Source organism: Pocillopora verrucosa, chromosome 13, assembly GCF_036669915.1.
Source record: "Pocillopora verrucosa isolate sample1 chromosome 13, ASM3666991v2, whole genome shotgun sequence".
Taxonomy (NCBI): domain Eukaryota; kingdom Metazoa; phylum Cnidaria; class Anthozoa; order Scleractinia; family Pocilloporidae; genus Pocillopora; species Pocillopora verrucosa.
The window spans coordinates 8,493,028-8,502,243 of NC_089324.1; the positions used below are offsets into that span (position 1 = coordinate 8,493,028).

The 9,216-nt window shown below is 36.6% G+C and overlaps 1 long non-coding RNA gene across 1 annotated transcript; it reads left to right on the forward strand.

Annotated features, from left to right (window-relative positions):
- The first annotated feature begins 294 nt into the window (after nucleotides 1–294).
- LOC136277712 (uncharacterized) lies at nucleotides 295–2,157 on the forward strand. Its single transcript, XR_010715986.1, has 3 exons — nucleotides 295–559; nucleotides 918–1,061; nucleotides 1,637–2,157. It is a non-coding gene; the product is annotated as an uncharacterized lncRNA (long non-coding RNA).
- The last annotated feature ends 7,059 nt before the right edge of the window (nucleotides 2,158–9,216 follow it).

The following is a 9,216-nucleotide window of genomic DNA, read 5'->3' on the forward strand; positions in this document are numbered from 1 at the left end:
GTAATTTGTGGCTTCGAATAACTCTTTAAACGTTCTCAAAATCATAGACATAGCCATAATTCGCAGAAATCGTAAAATCGAAATTTACCCCCATTTTTCGACAACGCAGCAGTTTTCGTCATCATATCGAGACAGTTCATTCACTTCACAGTTGATTTTTAATGTTTCAACTTCCGATAAATTCGTGCCGCCCGAAAGTTTTCGTAACGCAACACCCAAAGCCGTGACCTCCTTCTGGTCGATGTTACTTTGGTGCGACCTGGACTGACCGACTCGATCAAAGATGGCGGAATATTTGAGCCGACCAGGATTCCACGGTATTCCGCTATCTTTTCGCGTCCTTCCAACCTTGAATGTGTTTGGAAATCAACACCATAGTTTAGTTTAGAGAAGAAAAAGTGCACGAGATCTTTTAAAGTTCTGTTACCGAGAAATTCAACGATCGAACGAAACAGCTGACAGACCTGAATAGCAGACCTGGCAGATTGTCGATGCAATAGGAAAGACAGTGTTATATGCAGCCGGACCCAAGGTTTTTTCAGAGCCACCTCAGTGACGCGTATGTAGCATGCATTTAAATTTTGGAGAATGGCAACTTAAGAATTAACTGCCCATGCAGAGGTGTTCATAGACTTGAAGGACGAATACTCAATTACTCGATACATATCCTGTTATTCAAATAACTTAACTTTTAAGAGACATACCAAAACACTCACTAATGAGCACAAAATGCTATTCAAATTGTGCTAAAAGAAAAAAATCTGCTCAACTTCATAACACAGATATTTTGGTCTTACAGTCAGGACAATTTTTCTTACATTTTCCTTCTGGTTAACTGTTATTGTAAAAAACCGAGCATTTCTGTTTTCAGTTAGGTTGTAAACTAATTGATCTATTAACTTTTTTTTACTGTGTAGATGAGGGATGACACTGAGCAACTCATGAGGGACTCATTAAAATTAAAGGTCCACATCAACAGTGGAGAGAAACCAGACTTTGAATGTCAAATTTACAATCACTTGCCAAATCAAGAGGAACACAAAGATCATATCCTTGAAGAGGTTTGTTCTTTTTAGTTAATATAGTTGTAAATTTTATTTCTAACACTTGTGGCTTTTGTAATGATGGCTGGCAAAAGACCTTCACAAGTCACAACCACTAGTTATAGTCCCTGCTCGCAGTTTCGTGCCACTACAGCCTGTAGTTACATAGGTTAAATGTAAATAATACAAACATCAAGCAAAAGCTAGTTGTGGGGATCTGAATTGGGTTTCAACCTATAATGCTTTGTTTTGAGCAAATCCACTATTTGTGACAAAATTGTTGACATATTAACTTTCTAACCCCCTGTTCCTTCAATTTTATTTCTGTTGCCCTTGTAAGTTGACCTATTCACCCCCTACTCCCCAAAACAATGTTGTATAGTGTTCCTATGAACCTTCAGCTACATACAGGCAACATTGAATAATGGAATGGGGGTCTTGTCAATGATTTGGAGTATGGAAGAGACATGAGTGTTATTCTACACATAAATAGTACTGTTCAAATATGTTTCAACTCATTTTGATGCTGATTGTAGCGTGATTTGCAATAAATCTCTCTTGTATCAAACATTTATCTTGGTGGTGTTCTCCAGCCTATTGACCAACAGCTTATTGACAGAATACAACAGATGAAAAGACACCATAAGCAGTTTGTCAAAAGGGATATATTTGCAGGCCAAACTTCACCACCACTACTAACAAATGGGCACTTCTAGCCGAGAGACCCACGTATCCCAGGCACCAATAAAGATGTGGTCCAAAGTTGATCAGGAAAACCTGAAAAAGAAAACACAGCCTCAAATTTAGGAGCATCCTCAAGTTTTATTTTAGACCATGTGCTCTATCATCATCAACAACAAGTTCTACTGTTCAAGGAGGAACAATGAAACAACAAAAGCTGAAACTGTTTTTTGCACATCAAACAAAATGGCAGAAGTAGCTGTCTAATAAATTTGGAAATGAGATTACACTTCTTGATGCCATTTACAAGACCTTAAGATTTAACTTGCTGCTATTCTTTCTGGCTGATAAAACCAATCAACTGTATAGGGGTGGGCTCTTTCATCATTTAAAGTGAAACAACATCTGCAATACGAGAACTGTTAGCAATCTTCCATGATTATAGTGCTATTAGGAAGCCCTGATATTTTTGACAGACTTTTGCCAAGAGGAAATAATTACAATCAAGCAAACATTCACAGGTAGGGAATTAGTAACAAAGATTGAAAATGTACTTTCTTGAGAAAACAAAATCAGTCATTTGGAGGTTGGTTAATCAATGCACTTGTGTGGTGCTGTAGATTTGCATTATAGATACATTATTTTTGCACTTCTTATAAATACACTAAACAACTAACACAAGTCTAAATGAGTTGCACCCTTGTATGCTTTCACAAATCCAGTGTACTACAAATGGACCCCACATGTCTGTGACTTTCTCTGTCAGCATCACTGATGGGAGAGGTGGCTGAGGTAGAATGAAAATGGGGGTTTTGACTTTGCTTTGTGCTGTTGCCAAATCAACATCAAAGGATTAATTTCAGAAAAGTGTTACTTCCCTACAGGACAATAGTCTCTGGATGGCAAATCCAAAGCTCAGGAACTGTTTGATAAAGCATGTCTGGTAGAAGCAAAGGTAATGATTATTTTACTCTGTTTACATGGCTTAGCACTGCTTATAGTCACATGGTTTGACGTCACTGGTTTATTGAAGAACTTAAAAATAAAATGCATCAACTAAGAAAAGGGAAGGAAGAGAAAAGTCATAACTCCTAATTCCTTCGTTCTGACCATTGTTTCTGGTTTAAAACATTATTACTTTGCATATGTTTCTTAAACAGGGAACTTTAAACTATTTCATTTTTAATTTTTTATACAAGGTTAAAGGAAGTGCTTCAATTAATTGGCGTAACATAGTAATCAGATATACCAATATGTGATCTTTGCCATTTAACAATGAATTTGGGCATTCAGACAAGACAGGTTTATGGTCAATATCATCACCAACAATGGTATTGAGCCTCAGAGTAAATCTTTAAAACATCAATATGTCAAAGATCACAATAACAACAGTCTAACTGAAATGGTAACAGTACTGAACAATGAGATCTTGCATAACAAATGCAGAAGGTGGGTGCCAACATAGCCAACAAGGATGTTAGTTATGTGAAATGTATATTGTTATGTGAGAAAAAAGGGGCTAGATGAAAGGAGTTGTAGAGTTAGTGAATCATGATGAGATTGCCTTTGATGTAAAAGTTCTCTGTAGAAGCAGCTCCTTTTGATTCTTGGGTTTTTTGTGACAATTTGTGATTTAAAGTGACATTTTCAATCAGAATGTATTTATTCAGTTAAGAAATAACATGTCATCAATACTGATTTTTTTTTTGTTTCTGCTGTTTGTAGTGAGTTACTCTAACAGTTGCACACATTAAAAGAATAGTGGAGTGATATTTTACTTACTTGTTCAGAAGCTTGAACCTTGAACCTTAAGTGATGCCAAGGAAAAAGTCAACTGCCACTGCTGATGTGTAGTGCTTACAACGATCAAAACAAATCTAATTCCTAAGACTCCTAGGGGTGCCACTCCAGGATGTGGTTAACAAAGTGTTTGGGGGCTATTTTATGGATCCAGGTTAGAAGAAGAACAAATGAAAGTTGACTGTTTACATGAATCTTTATTCTTGAAAGCAATTGACCATGAACCGCAATCAACAATCAAAATCACAATCAATCTCGCAATCTCAAAATCAATCTATCATAAACCAAAACAACTCAAAAACCTACAAAGAACTGATCACAAGGATGCTAAACTCCCCTTTTGTATGTGCATGGTGGCACTGAAAGGTCTGATCAGAAAACCAGTAGAAATAGAGTTAAACAGATAAACACTGTAACTATGTTTGTATCTAGGATCATTCTGAAATTAATAAACTAATCAATCAATTTAATAAAAATGAGTCTTCTGGCTTGTGTCCATAACATGATGTGATTCTCAATGAAGCTCTAAAAATACACGCTTATCACAAAAAAGGTCCATGAAAGTTTAGACTTTGTTCTGCTCTTCCATGACCAGAGGAGGGTGATGAATTTACCTGGCACAACAGAGGCGTTGTACAAATGCAGAGAAGACATTGGAAAATTGTACAACCATTCCAATTTTTTTTATTGACAGTAAAGTGACTTTTTTTCTCTTTAAGATGGTGACAACAAGATCAGCCAGGTTGAAGTGGTGGTTGAGTTGAGATCAACAATTGAGATCATCCCTGGCAACAATGATCTATTGCTTTCTCTCCTTTCCAGTTATGACAGTAGCAGAACACGCAGATGCATGCTGCAATGTTTGGGTGAGCAATGTATCAAATAATGGAAAGGAACAAAATCAGATTGTGTGGATAATGGAAGAGAAGTTTGTGTAATAGATCCAGCCCTTCAGGTTACTCAGCCTGAGATCAAGGGAAGCATCAAGGATATCCTCCATGGGTTGCTCAACAACATAAGTCTTGAAAAACCAGTCAGAATGAACAGCAGGCAGAGGCATACAGGGAAGGATGTTAAACAAGCCAGAGGAAATCAGCTAGGAGGTGCAGATGACCATGTTAAAATTTTATTCATTGGAGAACTGACAATAGGCAATGGGGAGCAAGGAGAGAGTGCTTCACAGGTATGCCTTTTTGTGCCCTTAATTAAGTAATTATGAGACCTAGAAAACTTTTGCTAAGTTTCAGGTGACTAAAATGTAAGGAGATTTTGCAAAAAAAAGATATCCTTGGAATGAAAGATTTTCTCTATACAGTACCTTGCTGGTACTGGATGTGTTTGCAATGCGTAATTTTTAGTATTTAGGGTTAATGCCCATACAAAACGGTTTACGGTCAACTCGCCGACGGACCAACTCGCCGACACCAACTCGCCGACACCAACTCGCCGACGTATAAAATCGAGTAGAGACGTCGGCGAGTTGGTCGTCAATCCAATACAACTTATTAGAAGCTAAACATACAGAAAATTAAACGATATTTAGTAAAAAAACATTGGACATTGGTGAACATCAAACAGAAGCTTAAACATCGGTGAACATTGGTGAACATCACCAATGACTATAACAGCTTAAGACGCGAACGAGTTATTGTGCGACAACAACACCGTAAAGACTCATCATGTCAATCGCTCAGATTTTTTAACGAAAACGTGGCTTTCTAGACGAGATCTTTAGTAAAAAGCATTTCTTTTTATTTGCAACAAAGTTTATAAGGATCTTAAGGCGAATAAAGCGAAGTAAACATCACCAACGACTCTAACAGCTTAAGGCGCGAACGAGTTATTGTGTGACAACAACACCGTAAAGACTCATCGTGACAATCGGTCAGATTTTAAAGGAAACTTGGCTTTCTAGTCAAGATCTTTAGTAAAAAGCAATTCTTTTTATTTGCAACGAAGTTTATAAGGATCTCAAGGCGAATAAAGTAAAGTAAACATCACCAATGACTCTAACAGCTTCAAACACGAACGAGTTATTGTATGACAACAACACTGTAAAGACTCATCATGACAATCGGTCAGATTTTTTAACGAAAACTTGGCTTTCTAGACAAGATCTTTGGTAAAAAGTATTTCTTTTTATTTGCAACAAAGTTTAAAAGATCTTGTCTTGATCTAAAGATCTTGTCTAGAAAGCCAAGTTTTCGTTAAAAAAACTGAGCGATTGACATGCTGAGTCTTAACGGTGTTGTTGTCACACAATAACTCGTTCGCGTCTGAAGCTGTTAGAGTCGTTGGTGAGGTTTACTTCGCTTTATTCGCCTTAAGATCCTTATAAACTTTGTTGCAAATAAAAATAATTGCATTTTACTAAAGATCTCGTCTAGAAAGCCAAGTTTTCGTAAAAAATCTGAGCGATTGACAAGATGAGTCTTTACGGTGTTGTTGTCGCACAATAACTCGTTCGTTATAGTCATTGGTGATGTTCACCAATGTTCACCGATATTTAAGCTTCTGTTTGATGTTCACCAATGTTCTCCAGTGTTTTTTTACTAAATATCGTTTACTTCTCTGTATGTTTAACTTCTAATAAGTTGTATTGGATTGACGACCAGCTCGCCGACGTCTCTACTCGATTTTATACGTCGGCGAGTTGGCGTCGGCGAGTTGGTCCGTCGGCGAGTTGACTGGTTACCTACAAAACACATGTAAGATGCCAGATGGCTGAAGTTTTAGGAGAATTTGTCAAAAAGATCTTGGAATGAAATATTTTCTCTATACTTTAATGGAACTGGTTGTGTATGCTGTGATTTCTTGGCATGAATGTGATAATGGGATTTTTCCAAAATCAGATTTGGCATATTAATCAAGGGGCAGGGATGTGAAGAGGTTGAATGTTTCCTTAGAAAAACACTTCTTAACCAGTTTGATTTTTATCTCTTTTATGAGATAAATGGCCTCAACCTTGTACCAGTAAATCTTTTTCACACCATAACTTGATAATCTCCATGGACAATGTGACAACAATATTCCAGCATGTTTTGTGTTTCCTTTACAGAAATTCTGGATTACTTTGAAAGTGCTCTTTTCTCTATGGGTAAACCAACTGATTCTATGGTGGTATATAATCAAAGGAATTGCTGCTTGGCTGCAGAGCTGATAGTTGTGTCATTCTGCAAAGTGGACCTTCACCATCATTTCTTCACTTGGCTGTTATTCAATAAGTCGTGGATAGCTACATGTATCATCAGTTAATCATGAAAGCACTCTAGAAGAAGCAGCATTGAAGGTAAATAAGTAAACGTGATTTTGCTTTTATTTTAGAGGGGGGTACCAAATATTTATCAGCCATGATTCATTTAATGAATTATTTGGATACTTTCCAAAATGAAATGCATCAAAGTCGTTATTCATTGCTAATTATTATAGGGTAGGGTTATTTGAGTAATAAGACAAATTTCATTTCTGACTAGTTATTACTTTTGAAGAAAGCTACTGATACAGGGTTTCTGATGTTTTCATGTGATCAGGCAGCCCTGAACTTAAGGCAAATCCTGTGAAATTCACAAAAACATGCAAAATGTCACAAATTATGCTAGAAATCTTGCCAAATACATATATATTTGAACTCACCTGTTGGGCTGTTTACTTGCCATAAAATTGAAAATGTATCTTAAAAAACATTCAAAATCTACAAGGTGTTCTTAGATTAATGTTGCTAAAAAGTGGGCAGTGGTCACTTTGTTGAAAGCTTTGCCATTGGTGCATTTCTCAAGTAGATTGTTGTTAAAAGAGTAAATGAAGATATCTGTTGTGGTCAAACAAATAGCAAAGCGTCTTCTGTATTTCTTTCGTAGCAAGTCCCAACGAGTTGTACAACTTGCTATCATTTCTAAGAAAAACAAGAATCAACTGTACCATATTTCCTTTCTGTGGTAGCTTTTTGATGTCTCTACTGATTGCTGCATACTGTGGCTTGCAAACTCTGCAAATTACAGAAAAGTTTTTAAAGATGCCCACACTTCTGCGAAAACAACTACAACAGATTTTTTGCAGAGTCATTTAAGAAGACGATTATAGCCATCTGTTATGCTCTACATAGAACATTGTATTGGACCCCACAAGAAAGCTGCCAATTAATAAACATCTTGAGTAAGCAATGCATATATTTATCATTTTCCTATAAAAATTGGCTAAATTGCTGTCTTTTTTCATTAAAAATGTTTGTCAAATCAAGGCAAAATTGATTACTTTTTGACAACATTTGTCCAAAACATTATTGGGAAACTGGCTGTTAAGCATGCTTTATCATTGTCATGAACTTTGAAACTTGTATTGATTTGTCAATTGATTCATTTAATTAATTTGTCCTGCTATAACAAAATTGACCTCTTATCGTAAAACCTACTAGCACAACCTAGTCTTCGCTTCAAAAAAGGACTGATCAAAGTCTAATGTACATGTGATTATTGTAGTTAAGTTTCACGCGTCCATTAATCAACAAATTACTGTGCAAACAAAACAAGTATCTGGTTTCAAAAGGTAACAAAATTGTTTTTGTGTGGGGGCATCTCCATGTTTCCGTGCTTCATCATTGCAAGCTGATACTCAAGGCTTTCCTTCTCCAATTGCAAAATGGTACAATGATTGTTTCATCTCTCTCCACAACTCCTAATTCTCTGCAATCTCTCCACTTCACTTAATTCTGAACAATGTGTGGGGAAACTTGGTGAAACATCATAGAGTGCAATGCTTGTGGTGTTTCTTTGCTGTCATTGCTGCTACTATGAGATATTACGTAAAAGGAGAGACTAGACAACAAACATTACCACTCAAGGGTTTATTCAAACTACTCGCTTTTTCAGTCACATATCACAGATCAACTCGAGTGACTTATGACTGACTGGACAATTTGGAACATCTTCCAAACCCATGCAATCAAAAAGCAGTTTCAATGCTGGCACACATTTTTTTTCCTGTGCTTGCAGACTCAAATTCTAGCAAGGGTGCATAATCACAACAGAGCTCTGAAAACAGTTCCTTTACTCTTTTGTCCATCATGATTTCAATGTTTTTAATGCATACATTTACCCTCTCAAAGGCCTTTTCAGTTGGCTTCAAATGTTTCTATAATCCTTTGCGTTACAGAAATGACTTGTATTCTGCACTGGCTTGATCTAGTTCTTTGAGCTTAGCCTCAATTTTTCCATCAAGCTCAAGCAGTTTTTCACCACTTCCATGCTATTTCAAAAGATTTTTGTTGATGTTAATGGGCCCTCTGAGCATTCCTTTCAGCTCAGTAACTTGCTCTTAGCCATTTCCCTTGTGGATTTCCAACTGTTTGAATAAAGGGATGTGTAATTTCTCCTCTTTAATATACTGCTTGTATTTCACAGGGTCTGACTCGTACTCCTTCATTAATATCTTGAGCACTTCCTACAACACCAAATTCATATCGTAAACATTCAATATAAGGTACCAGACAATCTTGCTCTACTACCGGTTGTTACAGATGTAAACCCTAACCCTCCTTGCTGCTCTATTTACAACAATGTGATGGTAATTTGACATTATGCAAAAGTGTCAGAAATCAGTTCTAAACAAAACATTAATTTTCCTTGAAATTCACCACTATGGGCCATGAAAAATATACAGAGATGATAAAATTGGAAAATTAAACGAGACTTACCTG